This window comes from Taudactylus pleione, unplaced genomic scaffold (assembly GCF_031769625.1).
Source record: "Taudactylus pleione unplaced genomic scaffold, aTauple2 ptg000176l, whole genome shotgun sequence".
In the NCBI taxonomy this organism is placed as follows: domain Eukaryota; kingdom Metazoa; phylum Chordata; class Amphibia; order Anura; family Myobatrachidae; genus Taudactylus; species Taudactylus pleione.
In genome coordinates, this window is record NW_028284578.1 from 5,409,282 (window position 1) to 5,433,748 (window position 24,467).

At 43.6% G+C, this 24,467-nt stretch overlaps 1 long non-coding RNA gene across 1 annotated transcript in view; it reads right to left on the reverse strand.

The window, feature by feature from the left end:
* The window catches only part of LOC148520525 (uncharacterized), an 88,633-nt gene extending 66,243 nt beyond the window's left edge, over positions 1-22,390 (reverse strand). Inside the window, exons 1-2 of the long non-coding RNA XR_015878870.1 lie at positions 22,356-22,390; positions 18,984-19,046 (exon numbers count right to left, since the gene is read on the reverse strand). This is a non-coding gene — a long non-coding RNA (uncharacterized LOC148520525). The remainder of the gene's footprint in view (positions 1-18,983; positions 19,047-22,355) is intronic.
* Between the last annotated feature and the right edge of the window lie 2,077 nt (positions 22,391-24,467).

Consider the following 24,467-nt stretch of genomic DNA (forward strand, 5'->3'; position numbering starts at 1 on the left):
CAGTGTTGTGCAAGGTGCTGAAACCATTCAAAGTATTCACCTGTGAAGTGAGTTCAGAAACTGCCAGCTTGAGTCATGTGATACCCCTAATTAGTTTGAGAAACTGAAGGAGGAGCTGAAATGAAGCGATTTCTCTATGTATGTCGGACTTGTAGATCGAGTCCTTTTTTCGCTTTTCCAGGATCCAAGGGTTGTCAGCATCTTGAAATTGGATCAATACAATTGTGCTTTACTAATGACTCAGTGACATTGTGCTGAACAGAAGCTGCCAGATCGGCCAGGAAAGAGGGATATTGACTACTAAGTACTAAGTTATTGTGATTTACTCCAACATACTGTGGTTTACTTCAACACACTGTGCCATTAAGTAAACTACACTATGGGCGGTATTCAATTAGTTTTGCACCCACGATGAAGTTTTGCATGATGCACTTTTCGCCTACATCGCGTATTTTAGCCGCGGAAACTTATCGTGCGCGCTCCCTGTTATTCACCATATTCAATTCCAAAAGACGCGAAAATGGCGACATGTGAAGTTAGAACAGGCGAAAAGTGGTGTCAGAATCGGGGAAATCAACCTGAACCCCCCAATAAGCTGCAGAAACATTGGGGATGAATGTGGAAGTGCCCGATTAGCCCTAATTAAACTGTTTGGGTTACTTACAGTAAGTTCGCACAATTGCCACTAATTAGCGTCTTTGCGCAAGTGGTGAAAAATGGCATTAAGCTGTATTTTGGGATGAAACTAAGTAGTCCTGTCAAATTTGGGGTACCTAAAAATGGGTGCCAGCATCTTTTAATGTCTCTAAAGTGAACTTTTAAATAAAGTGATGTTCCTCCCCCCAAAATGCCCCTGCAATCCCCAAAACACTTGACCCCTTCTTAGTGTACCCCCAGAACCTTATTTCGCTAGTTTACGAACTTGTCCCCCCCACTTTGCACTTTTTCGTCCCCAAATTCAAAGTACTTTTTTGGGATGTACTTAAGTCTTTTTCAGGAATTTTTAGATGCAGTTGTCCTTTGATTTACTGTTGCTTTGTGTTTGTGCTGCTACTCTGTTGCTTAATTTAGCCAGCTCGCTGCAGCCTTTTGCCTATGTTGGTAAGAAGAAGTGAAAACAACATTGTGATCTCTGAAGTGGTCAAAATTGCCTGGCAATGACTGAAAAATTAATGTTTATTGAGGTTAATAAGACTGTTGGAACAAAAGCAGGTCCAAATTATGCGATTTTAGCTGTTTTGGCATTTAAAAAAAAATACAAATACAAAAACATTGGAGGGTGGTTATGGCAAAACCAAAACCTGCAGATGAATTAAAACACAAACCAAAACATAGGGTCAGTGCACCTCTCTAATATGAACTGCACAAGTGTTATGGTGGTACTCATATTGCTATAATACTGTACCTATTTCATGTGGATCTGGCTTTCTTAATATTTTTTATTTTAATTTTCAATATTTTTTTGTGGATCTGGCGGTTTTAATGATTTTTTATGTGGATCTGGCTTTTTCAGTGCATTGTATGTGGATTTGACTTTTTTAATGCATTTTATGTAGATCTGGCTTTTTCAATGCATTTTATGTAGATCTGGCTTTTTCAATGCATTTTATGTAGATCTGGCTTTTTCAATGTATTTGCATTTAGTATGGATTCTGGTGATCTGTTGGTGTGTGTGTGTGTGAATGTACTGTACAGCAGTTTTCTCTCCTATAGTATATTTCTCTGTTTGTATAGTTCTATATATATTATATGATTGGTAGGCTAAATAGCAAAGAGTGTGGCACTGTCCAAACGGCACTATTTGGCATGATTTCAGCAGGCGGTATGTTTTGCTATTCCACCTTAAGTGCAATGACCAACTGTGACATTAAAGATGGTCGAGTCATACTAGAATGCACCCGTCGCTCCAATTTGTCCCATAGGTTCTTAATGGGTTTAAGATTTGGACACTGAACTGGCCAGTCCGTCCGGGTTACCAAATTTTCTGTATACCAGTGCAGCGTCGCTTGGGAAAAACATGACATGTGGCATTGTCGTCCTGTTAAAAACATGTTTTTATTCATTAGAACTGGCACAATGTAGGAAGCACAGAGTTATCAAAAACTTAATGTGACCATGCATTACAAGTTACAACTAGTGGACCCACGCCAAACCAGCTTGCAATGAGGTGTCCAATCACTTTTATCTACATAATGTAGTTGTCAGGGGAGGTTCAGCCAGATTTGTCCATGGAGTCCAGACTCTGATAAAATTACCTGGGGTATCATTTATAACTGAGATGATATGTTCCATCCTGTAAGTGAACCAAATAGCACTGTAGCAAACAATGAGGGATGTGCAATCAATTTCCACAGTGCAGCAATTTGACATATGGCTCTGTTCAATATGTGTTTTTATCGTTTTCAGTTGGAGGCATGAGACATAAGAAATGGGTAGAGATAGCAAATTGTATAGGAGAGGGTTATGTATTTCAACTATGGATTGTAATAAATTATTAACTTCTGTCCAATAATGCTGAATACAGTATGAGGATATGAGAACCAGCAAATATACAACAGGGTTCCCCAGTGACCACACAATCACCAGCAAAGCTTAGAAGTCAAAGGATATATTAAATGGAGTACAGAGGTGGTTCCGGCGCTTCCGTTATTCTATTTGTAGTTACCCCTTTCTGGATTTTTCTCAAAAATATGTGAAAGAAAAAAAAAACAATATATAATGTAAAAATTTAAAGAATATTTTTTCTTGTGAGAGATAGATGTACACTAACCATTCAAAAGTCTAAAACTTTGGACACAATTTTCACTGTGGTCCTACGGTGGATGCAGAATGCAATGTTGGTCTTGTTGGTATAGACATTGATTCGCTCCAGAATGTCCTATGTTTTAGATGAAATAAATATGACAAACCTCCATAGTACAGATCAATATACCCAATCTAAGGTTATATACATAAGGCCGTATTCAATTAGTGGTGAAAACGGCCTTCGCCACAGATGAATACGGCTGTTTTTCACTGAAAAAAGGGCGATATTTTTGCCAAAAAACAGGCGAAAATGCAATTGGCGAAAAAAAAACTGGAGTAAAGTTTTCTCCATTCCAGACCAGGCGAAAAAAAATGCAAAATCCCTATTTTTGGCTAAAGATGTGGGGATTATCTTTCAGAACCCTTGGACAACCCCCCTAATGATTCCCAAAGTTCTCGTACTTACATACAATTGCCACAAGTAAAAAAAGAACCTGTTCCCATGTCCATACCTCAGCCGCGCACGCAGGGGGGATTTCTGAGTAACTAGAAACCCCCCCCTGGCCGCCACTCTATTAACGGCAGCTGAACAACAGCAGTCGACTTTTTACACTAGCTGGGGCTGGGCTGGGCTGGCTGATTGAAGGGAGAGCTACAGCTGCAGTGCGCAGCTCCTCCCAGGCTATGTGTGTCAGTGTGTGTGTTTCAGTATGTGTGTGTGACATTGTGTAGTCTTTGTCAGTTTGTGTGTGTCAATATCTAGTCTTTGTCAGTGTGTGTGCATGTCTGTGCAATGCTGAACTGTCTATAAAAAAATATATATATGTACAGTATATATATATATATATATATATATATATATATATATATCTGTATATATATGGTACATGTGTACTTTATGGACTAATTACCTTATTATAGAGAACTTTCAGTGAAAGTTGTCCCCTCGCGGGCTCGCTGTGCTTGCCACGCTTCGGGCTCGTTGGCTCGCTACTCTCGCCACATGGTTTTATTCCCTCTCCGTGCCCTCTTGGATGGTAGGGAATGACGCTGGACACTTAATAAGGTAATGAGTCCGTAAAGTACACAAGTACTATATATACTGTATATATATATATATATATATATATATATATTCATACATATATATATATATATATATATACACATATCTCAATCAGTTTGGAAACCCACCTTTAAAAATCCTGCGTTTGCCTCTGTACCTCCCAATTGTTCTGATTTAGGAAAGACCGTATTCGATTGGCCCTGCTTATAGAGATTTTTGTGGAGGGTTTCCTGAGACCTAAAAAGAAATCTGTGATAGGTGTGGTGTTATAGGGTGATAACAGCAACTTAACGCTTGAATTTGTGAAGTTTTCACAGATTCTGGGCGGGATGTACTAAACATTGCATATGCAATGCAGTGCATTCCACCTCTCATCGCATACATACTGGCATAAATATCACTGGTACAGTATGTACCTATAAAAGCATTTAAAATTGCAAAGGACAGCTCTCCCTGGAAGAGCTGTCTTTTTTGATAGAGGGATTTCCAGAGTTATGACCCAGATGTCCCTCTGGCATCCTTCTGAACATGACGTGCATGCCACAGGGGGTGCTGGGAGGGATCCGATTGGATTCCTCTCAGGGGGAAGTGCGAAAAGAAGCACGTCATTGCATTCTGGAGCTTGGTACATATGGAAATGTGGCCAAAACTCAGAAAATGGGGGGTTTTGGAGTTATGACCGCATTTCAGATTTTAGTACCTCCCACCTTCTGGGTGTCAACGGCTGATAACCCATGTTGATGTCTCTTAACACGTTCAGTTAACGGCTGTTAACAAAGCTATCGGGTGAAAAAGGGAAGCTAATTGATTAGTCTTGGGCGATAAAGCCCAAGGCTACCTTCCTTTTTCTCCAGTGATAACTTATCACTTGCAATTGAATCCCCCGTCTCCAGTACTCTCTTTTTTTGCACATGGGGAATTACTTTAAGGAGGCTACTTAAAAATTATTAAAGCATCAAAACTCTAAACTTTCTACCATGAAAAAGCAAGCCTTCATTATGCATCTATTCATAACACTGAGCAGATTTAGAGGTGTTTATCATATTCATTGGCTAACTAGTTCAATCAGAGAATCAATGGGACTTACATGTTATTCATTTTGCATTAGTTAGTGCTTGTGAACTAGTGTCACTTTGTTTAAAAACTGTATTGCCAGGTCACCTAAAGGTGCCTACACACTAGACGATGTGCTCACAATGCAATATCGTGAATGATTTCCCTTGAACTCTCCCCGGCAGCTCCCCTGAACTCCAAGACACGATATGGTGCTAAAAAGTGTCCAACCTGACCAACGATCTATCGTGCGTCCTTAACGATTTCCAGGACTTTGTGTACAAGATTGGCAGATCTTGCCTGCTGTAGGCAAGATCTGAAGATACAATGTATGACCCGTGGGTATGGGCATCGTCATCATTATCATGAGTGGACACTCATGATTTGCTCATATTTTGCAGGATTTGTCTTTCCGATTCGTCGAAAACGGTTGAAACATGCAAAATATCATGTCATGTGTATGCACCTTTTGTCTGCCCACTGCTTTGCTCAACTCTGCCATGTCCCACCCCACCCCCTCTTTCAGTTGCTCCACACCATCACACACCCTGCTCTATCCCAACCTCCTCCCCTCTCTGTCTGCTGCTCTGTCCTGCTCTGCCCCTGGCTTTGTCCCACTCAGCCCCTGCCCCATCTCGCTCCTCCCTCCCGCAGCTGCATACCCATTCCCAACAGCTCCACCATTCTCTCCGGCTAAGGTCTGTCCTGTTGCCAGTGGCGTAACTACTGCCCCCGCAGCCCCCGCGGTGGCTTGGAGGCACCGGGTAGCTTGGGGGCGCCGGGGGCAGTGGTTACGCCACTGCAACTGTAAGCATTAGCCTCTGAAGTGATTGGAGGCTAAGGAAGCCTCCGATCACTTCAGAGGCCAGCGTTCCCAGTATTGCATTGCACGGGTGACGTCACCCTCACAGTGAGGAACCTGAGCGGCCGCGTCTGCTGGATCAATTGGTCCAGTCAGCGCGGGGGTTGGGAGAGACAGCCCGGATGACAGCTGCAGCCTGCACGGAGTCAGGTAAGTAGGGGGGGAACAAATACAGGGCGTACTAATTAAAGGGGCACAACTTCAGGGGGCAGTGGGCACTACTTGAAGGGGCACAACTACCAAGGCACTACTTGAAGGGGCACTAATCAAAGGGGCACAACTACAAGGGGCAATACTTTAAGGGACACAGCTACAAGGGGCACTGTATAAGGGGCACAACTACAGGGGGCACTACTTGAGGGGCACAACTACAGGGATACTATTTGAAGGGGCACAGCTACAGGGGCACTACTTGAAGTGGCACAATTACAGGGGCCACTATTTGAAGGGGCACAATTACAGGGGGCACTACTTGAAGGGGCACAACTACAGGGGCACCACTTGAAGGGGCACAACTACAGGGGCAATATTTTAAGGGATACAGCTACAGAGGGCACTGCCTATGGGCACAACTACAGGGGGCCCTGGATATTGGGTACTACTATAGGGGGTATTGCATAAGGGGCACTATTACAGGGGGCATTGCATACGAGGCACAACTACAGGGGGCACTGGATAAGGGGCACAATTACAGGGGGCACTACTTGAAGGGGCACAACTACAGGGGCACAACTACAGGGGGCCCTGGATAATGGGTACTATTACAGGGGGCATTGCATATGGGGCACAACTACAAGGGGCACTGTATAAGGGGCACTAATTTGATAGGTTATAAACTATGTTCCCAATAATCTGGTTCTACATGGACATAAAAACTGTGCAACCTGTCTTGAGCTGAGGTGACAGACTGGCAAGAGCGGAGAGGAGGGTTGATGTAGCAGATCTGTCAGGGTGGGATGTAATGGGCATTATTGTGTGGCGTAAAGTGTAATGGGCATTACTGTGTGCACAATGCGCTATTAGGGGCATTACTGTGTGGCATTATGTGTTATAAGGGGAATAATGTATAAGGGGCATTATTGTGTGGCATAATGTGTTATGTGGCATACTGTGAAATAGAGGTATTATGGCATGGCATAATTTGTTATAAGGGCATTACTGTGTGGCATGTGTAAGATGCATTGCTGTGTGGCATAATGTGTTGTAAGGGGTATTACGGTGTGGCATAATGTGTTATTGGGGCATTCCGGTGTGGCATAATGTGTTATAAGTGGCATTACTTGGTGTGTCATAATGTGTAAGGCACATAACTGTATCATGAACATGAAACCGCACACCTTAAACGTCGTCTGTGGGTGTGTTTGTTTTTTTTGGGGGGGGCGCCTGAAACTTTTTTGGCATGGTGGAGCAAAATTTATAGTTATGCCACTGCCTATTGCGATAGCAGTGGGATCAATTGGAGAAGCCACACACATGCCACGACTCCCACTGTGCATGCATGTTGAAAACAGGACAGGCAATAGGAGATTAATATTATATAGATTTATTATTATTATTATTATTATTAATAATAATAATAATAGTGAGCAACCAACATTAGACTATTTTGGATAGAAAAGTATCTTTCTTTTTTGGTTAAGGGCTTTCTAAAGAAAGTTTTGTTAATGGTGGTGGGGAAGTATATGTCGTTTGTTCAATTGTATATTATTTTAGATTACATTTTGTAAATATAATGAAAATTGGTTGTCTTGTCCATTATGGAGGCACACAATGAGGTCAAAATTGCTCCTTACCCACCACCCTTATTTTGAAGAGATCTTGTGCTTTTCTGCATTACACTAATAACCTCTTGTAGGGACCATTCCACCATTTTTGATAGAGGCATCCAGTCTGGAAGCTGGTTGCCACAGGTTACCCACTCTGCTTTCTCTGCTATAGACATAAACCGTCTAAACTGGCTACTGACTTTGCAGTATTGGCCATGCTGCCTAACTTTCTTTGGTATAATCATTTATTTATGCTTATTAGAGCTGACCTTTTTATACCAGGATTAGCCCTATTCAAAGCATTACTCCAGCTTCTGCAACTTTCATAAGATTATGTATGGCAGGATAGCTTCATTGGCATTCACTTCTCATTACTGAACATCTGGAAGCCAGAAGACACAAGGTTGTTTTGCAGAGCCGTTCTTGTATAATTTAATACCCTCATTTACTGATACCGTGACAATGTATATAGACTAGAAAGCAGCTAAGGGAAGAAGATGAGCCCCCCCAAAAAATCTTTAATCTCTGTCCCTGGGCTACTGTTATGCTAATATATGTAAGTTGCCTTTAATGTATTTATTCACATTGCCATGCATTATTTACAATACTTACATCAGGTCATAATTAGACTATGTAATCCCAACTGGTTTCTTAACTGCATAGTGTAAATTACGAGCATAGTTTAGCAGAAACCTGTATGATATTAAAGTAATCTGTAGGTGTTATCATCAGAAGCTTCAAATATTGTTAAAATAAATGACCTGTATGTTCATTCATGTGGCTAACGAATATCTCTTTTGTGAACATTCTCTATGCTCTATAGTTTATACGCTTCTCACCAGACACTGCTAGTGACAAGTCAGCCTGACCCTACATATATTTTGGATTTCAATAAATTGTTTGATCAGACAATACAGTGCAGTCAGTCATAAGAGAATCAATGAGTTGTGGATGAAGTTCAACCGATGAACCAAATTTAAAAGTATGTGGAGACAGTGAGATTGTAATCAGGACAGTAATAATAAATATGAGAAGAGGCAGCGTGAAGCAAAAAAGCGGTTTTATATATGTTTTTCTTTTCTGTACCATCTCTCATCAAATGTATTGAACACTGTCATACTGGGGCATGAAGGTCTACCAGAGGATTGCAGTGGTAGGGGCTGATGCATCTAGGGTGTGGCTAGCCACCACAGAGGCAATAGAAAGGACAGAGGAGTATTTTTACTAAAGTGAGAGTTTTTAGAAGTGAAGATGTTGCCCAGAGCAACCAATCAGATTCAATTTAACATTTAACTAGCACCTTCTAGAATATAATAGCTAGAATCTGATTGGTTGCTATGGATAACATCTCCAATTCTAAAAACTATCACTTTAGTACATTTACCCCATAATCTGCAGACAACATGGATACTATAGTGCATGGTCTGGAACATTTTATAATTATATAGTAAATACTGATAGTTCATGCAATATAATCTACCAGATTATGCACTGTAGTGAATACACTATAGTCCTGGGAATGCAGTATAATGTAACATATTGCAATGATAAAGCACAATATGGTGATCCTGTCTATATATACCACATTAATGCACTCTACATACTGTATGACTGGGACCCCCCCATCACCCTGTAAACACCAGATAGTGTATAGAACTCATTGAGAATTGCATTAGGTTTAGTAAAAGGCCAAATACATGCCATTATTAAAAACAAAGGTTGAATTATCTATTATCACTACTGGGATGACTGAAGTGTTGATTACTTTTTTTTTTGCAACTACATTCTTAGAGGCCCATTTATCAATGAGTTTTCTCATACGCAATGAGTTTTAAAACTCATAGCGTTTGATAAATGGTGCCCCTGCCAATCAGCTCCCAACTGTCATTTTTCAAAAAGATGACAGTTAAGAGCTGATTGGCTGGTTGCGTATGATAAAACTGGTATATAATAGGCCCCTAGATCTGTTAACCCACCAGCTGCTTTTGATTGGCAGGAGGTCAAATTTACCTCTAGTATTTGTAGAAACCAGTAAAGCACTCATCTTCATTCATGTCCCTGTTCTACAAGGTAATTGGCCCTCTAATAGAAGCAAGCTAAAATTCGAGGGCACAATCTGGAACCTGATACTAGAAGATAGTACGGGGCCCTCAAGCAGTGAGTCCCACTGGGGATTTCCCCTGTTTTCCTGTGGGCCAGTACAACCCTGTAGATAGAAAAGAAAACACAATAGGATGCATGGACTGCTTGCACAGTTCTCCCTGAATTGAAGTGGCAGAACATGCTAGGGGGCTGTGTCCTGTTTACTAGGTGCAGCGGAGGCCAGACTCCTTTTTGAGTTACCTATTAAAATCCACCTGTTAGACTCTGTGCCTCTGATAATGTTAGTGCTAAATTCTTCACTAGCTGATACTGTTGTTTCATCTTCAGAAGCAAGAGATGGCCTGATTCACAAAGCTATTGTCCATTAAAAGGTGCAATTTTTGCTCATACTTGCCAACGTTTCATATCTCCCCTCCAAGTGAAGCTTGGAGGAGAGATGCAGCTGGCCACTAATGTGGGACAGAGTTGGGTGCTTTGAGTCATTAGTCCCTGCCCCAAGCAGCAGAATACTGTAAATCGCGAGTCTACAAACTGGGTGGCCCAAAATGATGCAATTCTCATATAATTGCATCATATTGGCCAACCCCACCCCATGGACCTTTGGCATTATGCTTCCCAGCATGCCCATTTCAATAGGAAGTGGGTGGAATGAGGGTGGGTCACCTACTCTTCCTTGTTCGGGGGAACTACCCAAATATTAGGAGTCTCCTGGACTCTCTGGGAGAGTAGGTAAATAAACATTTGCTGATGTACAAAATGTATAGATGTTGTTTAAAATTGCACAATACACATGCCTTTTTCAATAACCCTTAGCCACTGCAAATCCTCTATACCCACACTAAAACACTGAAGATAATGTTGGAAGGCACATGCAGTGATGCATGCTGAACACACCAAAGAGGGGCCTTGGGAGGGTAGACCTGCATTGCCACTCCCCGCCTTCCGACCACCACTTCCAGGTTATACCCATGCACTGATGGTATTTCTGCCACAATTTTAAATTGTTTTCCTTTTCACATATTTTGTTCTATCCAGAACATCACAACTTTAATCCCTTTTGCCTGTTTTTCCCCTTGCCACAAATGTAAGCAATATTAATTGTTAAGAAAAGTAATTGGCACATAATGACTTAAAGGGCCTCTTAATGAATTTTACATTATCAGGAGTTGTATGTACTCATGTGCAAACATGTTACTTCTTTATTCAAATTGAATAAATTGGTTGAAAGCACTAATTATCTTCTTAATTTAATTCCCTTTTATGAGTTTTATTAATTTTCCTTATACAGGTTTTGTAGAAATAATTGAATACATTTCAGCAATTTTCATTTACTGATTTTGTGATACTCAGCAGAGCAGTTGTACAGGCCTACAGCTTGATTCTGAAACAAAATAGATTTTAAATCCATTAATTTTCATATTTTGAAAAGTCTCAGGGAACTTACATTGCTGAGAAACTGAGGGTAAGGAAAATTGGTTATTGAAGATTATGTAATGTCAACTGAGGAATAACATATTTTAACAACAGTATGCTGCATCTAAGAATGCAAGGAAGCTGTTCAACTCCTAAAGGTGCATAGACACACAACGATTCTTTGAACGATTATCGTTAAACGATATCGTTTAACGATAATCGTTTGAAAAAATCGTTCACTTTCTGAGTCAAACGATGAATGATTATTGTTCATGCGCGTTCACGTTTGTAGTTTGTAATTCAGTCAGACTTGTCAACTCAACGATTTTCATTAAGTTAATATGCAAAAATCGTTTGTAGTTCATAAAAATCGTTCATTACATTTAAATGAACATAGTAAATGAAGAACTTTAGTAAACGATTTTAGTTCATTTTTTCAAGGTAGTAAATCGTTTACTAAAATCGTTCATTAACTCAATCGTTGTGTGTGTATGCAGCTATAGTCTTAATCTAAATTACTTACAGCTGTCAGAATGGAGCTCCAAGAATAGAATGAAGTCTATAATTAGTGACACCCAACATTTGGTATACAGTAGGCTAATGAACAACTCTGCAAAAGCATAAGGAGCTGATTTTAACTTTATAGGCAAGTTAAATAGAGGCAATTTGAATTTGTAGCTCACCTGATGTACTAAGCTCTGGAAAGTGATAAGATGGAGTGTGATAAACTACCAGCCAATCAGCTCCTAACTGTCATGTTACAGACTGAGGGCCGTATTCAATTAGAAGCGAAAAGCCGAGATCCGCGAAAAAGTATCGCTAATTGCGTCCATTCGCCTGTCGGAAACTTATCTCCGTATTGAATTCCACCTGCTTTTCGCATACGCGTAAAATCAATGCAATGTAATAGGCGAAAAAAAATCACCTCTGAATAGCACGAGAAAAGAAGTGCAAAATTTTTAAGTTGGGGTGCAAAGGTGGGGAAACCACTCAGAACCCTTGGGACAGCTCCCCAGAGGACAACTGCGTCAAAAAATCCTGGGAAAAATATAAGAACACCCCAATAAAGTACTTTAATTTTGGGGGCGAAAAAGCACAAAGTGCGGTGACAAATTCAAAAACTAGCAAAATAAGGTTCTAGGGGTGCTCTAAGAAGGGGCCAAGTGTTTTTGTGATTGCATGTGCAATCACTTTATTAAAAGTTCACTTTAGAGACATTAAAAGATGCTTGCACCAATTTTCAGGTACCCCAAATTTGCCAGGACTACTTATTTTCTCCAAAAGATACTGCTTTATGCCATTCTTCACCACTTGTGTAAAGACGCTAATTAGAGGCAATTGTACCAACTTAAGTACCCCAAACAGTTTAATTAGGACTAATCGGGCGAAACTAATTGAATATCGCCCTGTGTTTGAAAAATGACAGTGAGGAGCTGATTGGTTGGTAGTTATCACTCTCCAGTTTATCACTTTCCAGAGCTTAGTACATCTGGGTGGTATTTATCAAAGCTTGGAGAGAAAATTGTGATAGATAAAGTAGCAACCAAACAGCTCCTAACTGTAATTTTTCAAACACAGGGCCTGATTCAGCGTTCAGAAGCTGGTCGATGGTCCCCGACTGCGCATGCGCCACCTCCGGCGTGCGCATATGTGAGACCTGTACTGTGACAGCAGCTCCGTCGCAACAGGTCTCGCTACAAGACGGTGCGGCTGTTCATTTTGATTGACAGCTTGTCCCGTTTTGTAGGCGGGGAGGGGGGGTGGCTGCACAAACGCAGGTGTTCCCTTAGGAACGCCTGGCGTTTGTGGGTGGCCCTACTGACATCACTCGTGGTGTCAGTAGAGGGCTTCCTGCTCTATTAGAGCAGGCAGTCCACTCGGGCTTGCGAGTGCTGAGACCCTACCACAGGGTCTCCTCGTAAGCCCGATGGTCGCGATAATCGTGACCATCGCCAGGCCGCTCGCAAAAGCTGTGGGCGGTCACCCACAGCTTAGTGAGCGGCCTGGAGGTCGAAAAAAAAAAAAAAATCCCGCCCTGATTCAGAGCGAGCACTCGTAAACAGCGAGCGGCTATGAATCAGGCCCACAGTCTGTAAATGTAAGTTAGAAGCTGATTAGTTTGTGCAGGGTGTACTAAAGTAAAAATGCGGCCAAAACTGTACCAAACTCCAGAATGTGTTACTTTCCAGAGTTTGGACACAGTAGGATATATGGAAATGGTATCCATATATAGATACCATTTTCCAATAGAAGCCTATGGGTTTCTCTTCACATTGTGTCATGGGAGGAATCCAACCATATCCTTCCCAGTGTACCCAGCAGCGTGCGTCATATGACGCATGCACATAAGGACTTCCAAGGGACTTCTGGGTCATAAACCCGGATGTTCTCTCTTCTCAAGGGACAGCTCTTTTTGGAAAAGCTGTCCTGTGCAATTTTAATAGCAATTCACCTGATCAGTGGCGGGATGTAACGCATCCAAAATCTGATGCGTAAAACATCCAGCTCTTTGTTATCTGTCATAATTTTGTCTCTCTGCAAGCACTGATAAATACAGTACACCCATGTGCTATTGATTGCATTGAAGATAAGATTATTTTTACAATTATGTCATGAGGCAAGAGCTTGTACATCTAATGTAACTGCCTGTTTGTCTGGTAGGTTGTGATGTTAGTGTTTTTCTGTCAGGTTATGGCCTAGGATCGGCTGTTACTCACCCCAGCACCAACTTCCCCTGACTTCTCGAGTGGTCAGACGTTAGGTTCGGCTGAGGATTATGCCTTAGGACTGCTTGGACATCCATGTGCTGCCCCGTGACTGTGGTTGCTATCATGGGCGGAGCCATGACAGTCTTTATCACCTGACTGACCCTTTACCCAATGGTAGCGTGGTTGCTGTCAGCTGATGCTGTCCTCCAATGGACTGCTACCTTAGGGTATATAATAGGGTTTTGGACAGCAGGATGTTGCCTGCACAATGTCGCTTCTTCTGGTGTATGCTTACCATTACTACGTTCCAGGTTCCGTGCTCCTTTCTTCTCAGAGCTACTTCTAGCAAGTGTACTCAGTACCATCATCAAGTACATCTCGTGATACCATTCCTCAGTGTCTGTGCTGTGACTTTAGCCACAGCATGTGTACTCAGTACTATCATTAAGTAAATCTCATGATACCATTCCTTAGTCACTGTGCTGCAACCATAACTACAACCAGTGTACTCAGTACCTTCATCAAGTACTGTCTTGTGTTATTCCTTTCCTGTGTCAGCGTTACCTCAGGATCTGCCCCGAGCACTGTCTATACGCAGCTGAGTTTTACCAGTGCTATTCTACTGTGTCTCTCCTGTTATTGCGTCCTCTATTCACACTGGTACCGAATACCTGACCCAAGGGCCGCGACCTGCCTGCTGGGTGCAGGAAAAATCCAAATCCCAATTGGAGGGGTCACTGGTGAACACCTCCCAGCAGGTTAGACTCCGCGCCTTTGGTCAGGTCTCGCCAACATCCTCTACTTGTGTATGAGGAGGATGTATATCCAGACCCCTCACCTCCGGTTCATTTCCCAACCAGGGACCTTGACTTCCAGCTCCTCAGTAGGAGATCTCCTTAACATGAACGTGACATTTTCATTATTACATCCAACTCTAGAACACTCTTGTGCCTGCCAGCCACCTCACTTTTGTGTCAGATAGATTACACACTTGTGTTGGGTGCTGAATTGCCTTTTTCCAACCTCAACTGCACTATGGACAATAGCAAGTGCAGTCTTGGATCTCATTTCTGTATTTTAGACCGAACACCCATGCTCACACTTCTCAACATGTTGGAAACTTTTTGCACTGGCAGTACTCTCAAACCTACATTCCTGTGTCTATGCTGTATTACTGGTTTCTGTTTCTCTGTAGGGGAGATGTATCAAATCTTCAAGACATATAAAGTGGAACATTTGTCTATAATATCCAGTCAGCTTCTAGTTATCACTTACCTAGCACAGTCCCTAAAATGAAAGCTAGAAGTTGATTGGCTGCTATGGGAAACTTCTCCACTTTGAGGAAGATTCACTTAGCCGCAGTAATTTGCAATGGGCTATTCAGTTAACCCCACTTAACAGGGATTTTTTTTTGAGTTAATTTAATGTCTGAGGCTAACTCCCTTTTACACCCCTGATAATTTATCGGGGCTAATTGAAGCCCCACCTTCATCTCTCTTAATGGTTTGACACATCTCCCTATCAGTGTTCCATAACCTAGTTCCCAGACCTCAGACACACTTAGGTGCCTTGCAACAAACACCTCATTAGCCACCTTAGCAGTTTTGTCATCCACCATTACTCAAACTGGAGCCAATTGAAGGAATTGAAGTGCAAGCCAGTGATCTGGCTGAACATAATTAAACCCCTAGGTGGGTCAGAACTTAGGCCCCCAAGTCTTAAGACATGTTTTAGTTGCAGCTTTAAGAAATAATATCCAATTGTTGACTGATATTATTACAGGTTTGAGGGAGGTGTCTTTGTTTATTTACCAGCAGCTGACAGTTTGCAACTCCCCCTTTTTTCATCTAGAAATCCCGTCCTCCCTCCTTGTTTTGTTAATTCTTTAGTTGTTTTTTTAATTGTTCTTGTCACAGGACACCGAACCCCGGCATTTACTTACCGAGTGCGGCGTCAATGGGCTCCATGATCCATGGTAGGGCAGCAGGTGGGAGGTGCCGGCACCTGCTGTAGTGAGTTCCGCTGACCATCTGCTGCTGCAGGCTCAGCAGCGCTGCCTTTGTCCCCCCAGCTGTAGCATTCAGCTTCCTGGTTACTGCACAGGCAGCTCCCATAGGGTCGCTCAGTGCAGGACTTAAAGAGCCAGGTGCACCAAAATCAAAATTAATTAGACATCCTATTGAAACTCTTCCTATAAAAGAAGTCCCTGGGATTATTTCCCTGCCAGAGTATAGGCTCTCTTATCATACTCCATCTAGTGATATCTTCTACTCGTTCCTGACCTTGGCTTGTTTGTGACCTTATTCTATGGTACTGCGCTTGATATCTGGTATTGACCTTGGTTTCTCTATGACCTGTTCATGTCTGATCCCAGGTACCGTTTATGTCTGATCCCTGGTACTGTCTTGTCCATTTGGCTCTGACCTGGCTTGCCGACCATGTTGTCGACTATGTTGTACACCTTAATCATACTCCACTCCAATCCAGAGTTCACCAGCACCTGTACTTGGTAACCAAGGCTGAGGGTGGTGATCTGCGGGTAGGATCCAGCTGTCCAAACTTCCTTGCGGGGGTCCCTGGTGAATACTGCTGACACATTAGACTCTGCGCCTAAGTAATGGATCTCGCCAATCCCGAAATACAGGCTAAGCATCCACTATCCATCCAGTGAGTTTCTGACAGTTCTTTAGCTTAATGGATGCGCTCTCCTATATTTGGTGGATGGACAGTCATCTGATACGGAATGTCATGGCTGCGCCCATAGGTCAACTCTGGAGGGAATTCTGCATGTGGAAGCTGGCGGTTGCAGGAGATGAGAAGAAGCTGCAGCTGGAGGGAGTCTGTCACGGAGCTAAATCATGGAGCGGGGTGACAGGTGAGTAACCCAGTGGCAGTGGAGCATTCATGACAAAGTATATTTAATAACTGTGACATGTTTTATTTAGGTAGATACACTTGTCTGAAGAAAATTGTGTGTGTGTCTCTGAAGGCAGACAGAAACGGACTGAGAATAGTTAATATTATTCCATACAAACAGCTCTGACTACTTCTGTAATAATAAGATGCAGTCTGTTCAAATACAGATATAGATAAGGCTGTATTAATTATGGGGACTATGTAGAAATTATTGTTCTACTCTTGAGATGTCCTGTCTATCTCTTCATTTTACACTTTCATCTTGCTGAGAAACATAAAATATGTCAGTCTAGTGTTGCTTTGGATCATAATAAATGCTCTCTTCATGTCTCAGAACTTTTGCTCTTACAGCTGTTTAGGACTGAGACAAAGCCGCTAATGATTATGTATGCGGAAAGGCTTCAAGCAGTGGATACTGCTGGACAAGAATACAGTGCTGATATAAGTATGTGAAAATTAGGCCTTTGAAAGTACTTCGTACTTTGAAAGGCCTTTGTATGTATTTCTGAGAGCTCTATATATAACTGACAATACGGCCGTATTAATGGAGCAATATTTTAAGACTCGAGTTACAGTAGGTAAAAGTAATGCTTAAGCATAAGTCAAGCAGTACGTAACCTAGTCAATTACATATATGACCTGGAAATTTTATAGAGACCATAAAGAAACCTGCAAGGATAATAATTAACACATACAAAAAATTATCCTGCACAGGGCTATTCAAATGTGGAGCTCACAAACATGGCCTGGGTTTAGTGTTATTAGTTATTGTTGGTGCTCCCCTGTCTAATTAATATACATAATACAAGGGGTTTTTCTTTTGTAAAGGACAAAAAAAAGAAGAAAAACCCTTTTTGGGGCCACTCTTAGTTTTTAATGTGTTTTATATTTTTTAAAACATAACTTTTAATACTATTTTTGATTAAAAAAATCAGCTATAATTTGTACGATCATATATAAATATATTAAAATATATATAGCAAAAACAGGCACAAGAAAAAAAGAGAGAGATAATGATGTCCCTGTATATTTCTATTCAAAATCATTACTTCCTGTAGAATTAAATTGGTAAGATGAAGATATGGGGGACTTTCCTGTCCCCTCAGTGTTTGTGGAGCGATGTTGCTAGATACTCTCACTATTGTTATTATCCTAATCAGCTGACCACAACAATTGCTAATAAATACATTTCACCATTGGCAATATAATATGCAAATTTAATATAAATTCTAAATGTATACCTGCAGCCTCACACTCCACGCTGACTGCACCGAATACTCAGCGCCAGAGCCGTAACTAGACTTTTTGGTACCCCGGGCCAGAAAGAGCAATGGCGCCCCCACCCTCCCCATTTTTCAAATAGGGACATAAGATACACGCCCAAAAAAGGGGTGTGGCCACAATGGGAAGGGGTATAAGAAATCTGATTTTTCCTGTGTGATGAAGTGGTACCGATCCCGTTGTACCAATTTTATCCAGGTGTCACTGCTAAATACAGTTTGAATCCAATGGCTGCAGTGATAATACAAGTCTAAGGTGTCTGACTGCCATGTGAGAGGTGATAGGTTTGAGTCCTGGGTATGACATTATTTTGAAATGTGTGTGTTAAATAAAAAAGCATGTGACTGAAGGTGCTAGGGGAGGTGAGGAGATGGAGGAGTTGGCCAGGGAAAAGATAGAGATCGCCAGGAGATGCTTGGAATAAAAGAAAAAGAAAGATTATAACAAAAAAAATGTAAATTTACAGGTCCGAGCAGTGTCCCTTGCCCTGCGGTGCCCTGTGCCGTGTCACATGTCGCACCACATTTCACCCCTTGCCCTGCTCAGCACTGACCGCGGGCATAGGGCCTCCAATCTAATGTATGTTGATTACACTACTACAGCTGAACCCATTGGGATCTTTCTAGTCCTATACTAACTGCACTAGCACACAGAAGTGAGACAGAGCAGGTTCTCTGGATTGGCTGCCTTTACTTACTATATTTTTTCTATCAACAATATTCTTTATGAGAGAACAGAAATGACTGCTTCTCTCACTTTAGAATATATTGCAACCTTGTATTTAATAACCACTATATGGTGATCACTACTTTGTTTGCAAATATGTGTATACTACCAGGGGCGGATCCAGAAAAAACTGACAGGGGGGGCACCACGCTAGGGGAAGGTGGGTGCGGGTGGTTTTTGCGCGTGCCGTAGGTGTGCAAGTCCCTGGAAAAGTGGGTGTGCCCTCTAAGCAAAGGGCGTGGCCTCACAGGGAATGCCATACCCATGAGCCACGTCCTCTTTTTCAGCACGCTGAGGGCATGGAATACATACAATAACCAAAGCCAAGACAATTTATGTCTTACCTGCCAGCTGGTGGTCTAAGATCCATTGGTAGTTGTCTGAAACTTTACAAGATTTAGACCTGTCTGGAAAAGAGATGGGGAATAAATACCTGCATTTAAAAGTGTCAAATAATTTAGATTCCTCCCCCTGAATCTGCAACTGCCAGCCAACATAAAGCAGTAGAATGCATGTATCGCTCTCATTGCCCTCTCCCTGCCCATATCTATATTACTCCCCCCTCCATAGCCGTCTCATCACCCCTCCCATCATATCGCTCTGATTGCCCCCTCCATTGTTCTCATTACCCTTGCATATCTCCCTGATTGCCCCTTTCATAGCTGTCTCACTACCAGTTCCTTCCATATAATACTGACCTCTCACAGCTCACTCATTGACTCCCTTACTGCTCCCCTAACAGCACCCATGTCCACCTTAGAGCACTCACTGTCCCTTTCATTGTCCACCAAGCAGCACCCCCCCCTCACAGCACTCTCCTCCCCACCACACAGCACCCCCAGCCCCTTTAGCAAACACCTCACAGCACTCCCTCGGACCATCCAGTGTCCACGTCACAGGACTGAACCCACGTCACAGGACCCAGTGTTTCTGCAAATCCAGCCCTGCAGCCAGCCCCCCTTCTCTGTCCCCAACTCCAGTAGCCCCACTTCTGTGTCTCCATCGCCAGCAGTCATCCTTCTGTGTCCCCAACCAGCCCCCTTCTGTGTCCCCAGCTCCAGCAGCTGCCCTTCTGCATCTCCACCCCCAGCAGCGCCCTTCTGTGTCCAGAGCCAGCACCCCTCCTTCTGTGTCCCTAGCCCCAGCCAGCCCCCCTTCCGTGTCCCCATCCCCAGTGTACCCCTTCTGTGTCTCCACCCAGCCCCCTGCCTGTGTCCCCAAGCTGTCCCAGTAGGCCCTCTTTCTGTGTCCCCAGCCCCAGCAGTCCCCATTCTGTGTCCCAGCTGCATCTCCCAACCCCCGATGCACCCAGCAGCACCCCTTTTAAGTCCATAGCCATGTCCAGCAGCCCTTCAGTGTCCCCAGATCCTGCAACCCACCTTCTGTGTCCATAGCCAGCCTCCAGCAGCCCCACTTCTGTCCAGAGCCAGCCCCAGCAGCCTCCCTTCCATATGCCCAGCCAGCCCCTTTTCAGTTTCCCCAACAGCCCCCTTCTATGTCCCCACTCCCCAGCAGCCTCCTTCTACGTCCCCACTCCCCAGCAGCCTCCTTCTACGTCCCCACTCCCCAGCAGCCTCCTTCTATGTCCCCACTCCCCAGCAGCCTCCTTCTATGTCCCCACTCCCCAGCAGCCTCCTTCTATGTCCCACTCCTCAGCAGCCCACTTTCTACATCCCTATTGCCCAGCCAGCCCTAGAATTTAATGTCTCCACTCCTGAGCAGCCCTCTTTCTATGTCCCTACTCAGGGGCTGGCTGGCAAGATTTAGCCTGGGGGGCAGGCAGAAATCACTGGCCCATGTGCAGCAAACAATAATTAACAGGTAGTTTTAGGTATAGTACTGTACACCAGCTGCAGTTGCAACAAAGTTCCTATAGAACAGGACAAGGACAGAAATACACAAAATATGGACAGTTTATCAATGTGGTAACCCTCCAGGCCTCCTTTCCTTCAGCCAGTCCTAAAGTCAGGGGCAGAACTATGGTAGACAATGGAGGTGTCTGCCGACCGGCGACAGTACTGAAGGGGCAACTCCTCCATTACTCACAATATATTCACTCCACTTAAGCCAATTCTATATTAGTGTTTTTATGCATATGTGATAGACAGACCGATAGGATAGATATGCACCATATTTATTTTCCCTTTTTTTAGGGTACCAATTGTAACTTGCCTCCAGGCATCTGGGATGAACTTTCACCACTGCCTAAAGTTAAATCTATAATGCCCCCATTTAATAATTAGGAATCCCTACCTGAAACCAACCCCAATATCAAATGGATAGCATTTACATGTAATAGAACTATTTCCCCCAGCAAGCCTACCAGATGAATATTTGGGAACTGTGGGGTCTCGTGCAGTGGTGCTGCTTGTAATGACAGAGGTTGATCCATATAAAAAAAAAGTGCATGGGATATAATGTTATAAAGTACCTGGGAACTACAAAGTTTGTATCTGTAGGTGTTTATACATGGAGACAGTTGATCCTAGTTCCACTCCAGCTAAAAGACTCGAATGTGCCGTGGAGCGAGGGCGGAAGTGCGGTTCCATGCCCTGACAGCGCTGTTATTTTCTCTCAACTGTAGTATCTGGCCAACAATAGTAGAAATTTGTACCCTCGCCGCGCTTTGCTGTACATGCTTCGGGCATGGGGGCTTGCTTCACCTGCCACAGGTTACTATTTCCACTTTGTATCCACGTGGAAAGTAACGGATGACGTCAGGCTCCTGTAGCTGAAGGGGATCTAGCCACAACCCATACGGAAATACTGTTACATACATAGATATAGGGACCCTATTGAGTGCTCGCGGACATTTCTTTCACCTGCTCACCAGCCCAATGCTCTTCACCCGTTGGCTCCTTGGGTTGCTGTCCGGGTCTGCACCTTTGTCTCTGGAGGAGTGCTACTCAGTAACAGCGCCATTCACAGGACAGGGAATCTACATGCAAACAAAGGTACTGGAGGAGACTGGGAAGTGGAACTGTCATTTTGAAGCCGAGCACAATGGGTCAGAACAGCTCCTCCAGGGCTCAACCATTAACCCTTGAGGCGATGAACCAAGTTTAAGGTAAGCGCGTTCTGTAACAAGACAAGCTGGCAAGTCCACACAGCTGCGCTTTTGACGTGCAGTGGTCACTGAGCACAGTAAGACACTAGCAGATGCCAGACCCTAAAGGGCGTCCCTCCACTGTACCACAGCGCCAGCAGACTGGGCAGAGGGACACCCGTCCGCAGCTATCAGCAGCGGTGAAGATCAGAGCTGGTCATGTCTGCTGAATCAGAGTTCCAGCTGCGCTGGAGGTTGAGCGCGCCAGGCCTGGACTCGGGAGGGGCGGGCTGCAGAAGCTCCAGGGTTGAGCTGCTCCAGCATGTGGGTCTGGCAGCCTCCGGAGTGACAGTCTCACTTCCGGCAGGAGGGCTGGCGGCACCTCAAGCTCTAAGTTGCCGGCTCCGAAGTGAGGGAGAACCATACCAGTTTAAACCTTTTTTTATGTGTTAATAAAACTACTTCCTGCAGGTAGCTGTACTGTATCTTCTTTGTTCATGCCTTTCAGAAATATACCAACGGCCAGCCCAAAGCACTGAAAATGCTTCCAGCCCGGGGGGCATCTGTCACCCTGCCCCCTAGCCCAGCCCCCCTCTGTCCTTACTCCCTAGCCAGCTCCCGTCTATGTCCCCACTCCCCAGCAAGTCCTCTTCTCTGTACCCTGTCTTACCTTGCTGCTCAAGGCAAGCGGCTGCGGCTGCGGCTGCGGCTCCTCCGTCCTCTCCTCTCTTCAGCGGTGCGCGATGACGTCAGGACATCACGCGCACCGGGTCTTGGACAAAAATAACTTTATTGCACGCCGGCAGACGCGCAAGCACATCGAGTAGCTGCACGGCCCGGGGAAGGCTGATGGCAGCAGCCTCATCCTCGTGGTAGCCGTGCAGCTGAAATACAAGTAAAAAAAAACAAAAACTTCTTGACGACAGGGGTCGCACGTGCCTGGGTAACCCCCCCCCCCCTGAATCCGCCACTGTATACTACTGTATGTTGCTAATGGTGAATGATCCTTATATTTAAATTACCCATACAGTTTGTTTTACAGACACACTAGCTATCACTGCCAAAACCGTAATTAGACTTTTTGGTGCTCTGGGCCAGAAAGAGCATTGACAACACTCCCTCCTATATTTAAGTAGGGACATATGACGCGTACCCAAAAAATGGGTGTGTCCTCATTAGGAAGCGGCATGGCAAATCTGATATGTCCTATACAATGATGAAAGGGTACCGATCCTGTTGTACCACTGTATTCCAGGTGTCAAAGGCAAATGCAGTGTGAATCTAATGGCAGAAGCAATGATAGGCAGTAATAAGGCAGTATAACTCACAAACTCCAGATGTAGCAGAGCGTTGGTGAAGGATTTGTCTGTCAGAACACTGACTGAAGGTATAGACAGAGTGCTACTTGTAGTTTATAAGCAGCAAACATCAGCGGCGGAGAGGTCTGTGTTTATACCCTGTAACAGCAGCTGAACTTACCAGCAAAGGTACTTGAGGTGTTCTGGTAACACCTAGGATAGGAATCGGTGACTGTGTTTAAGGCAGAAATTGTGGGGCAGATGTGTCTAAATGCAAGTAAGAGGTGATAGGTTTGAGTCCCACGTATGACAGTATTTTGAAATGTGTGTCTTAAATAAATGAGGATGTGACTGAAGGTGCTTGGGGAGGTGGCCAGATGAAGGGGTAGTGATAGGGGTGGCCAGGAGATGCGAGAGATAAAAGAGAAGGAAGCTACAAGTGAGAATGATTATATGGAACAAAAGTGACAGGTATGAGAAGCGCCCCTTGCCCTGCGGTGCCCTGTGCCAGGGCACATGTCGCGCCACCCTAGTTACGGCCCTGTGGCCTAATAATTGGTATATATTACATATGGGGTGAGCGTTTGGGCGTAGGGCCCCCAAGGCTATTCTGGTTGGGCCTCCTCATGGCATCACCGCTTAATACACATAGTTACTTTTCACATCACCTTTTATGCTGTTTTTTTATTCATGTAATTTTTTCACATATATTTTAACCCCTTTTTCAACACTTATTAACTACTTGCACACATCTATACTCTACACTGCACTGTCACCCTTTTTCCTTTTTTCATGTTATGCCCTGGGGGGGTCCTGGGCTTCATGTTTTTTGGGTGCCTTGCACCCTGGACGTGAACCCCTTAGTGTTAGGGACTGCTAGTGACAGAGAAGCTGTGACGTGGCCTAGCAGCAAAATGTATTTTGCTGCTAGGAAAAATACATTTGCAAATGCATGCAACTAATATCTCTGAATTTCTATCACTTTATTTTAGTAAAAATAATGTTAATAAATAGAGCCCATGGACTGTAAAGAGATCAATAAGTGTCCAGGCACTGCACAATGTAGGTGCATGACATGAGGGTGTTGGATTTTGTTCTTTTGTAGTAGTGATTCCTGGTAGAATATTCCTCATGCTTATTGTTCATGTAGAGCTGGACTATTACTCGCCCTGCAGAGATGGATGCATTTCAAGAGGTTTCCAACTCCCCAATAGTAGTATATGTGCCAGTTTTACGCAAGGAGAAAACAGTGGTATACAGTAAGTGCCTGGTTTACAGCAGGAGATGTGGATTTAAGATGCAAATGCTAAAGTCACTGTACAGAATTCATACACAATTACAATATAGGGCTCTATTCATAAAGTCAACATGAAATCATTTCATACCTCTTATCTGTCTTTGGGCAGAAAATCAGGTGGTTTTTCAGGAGATTCGCAGATACTCACCAATCCAGCGACCCGAAATGTAAAAGCCAGCCCCAGAGA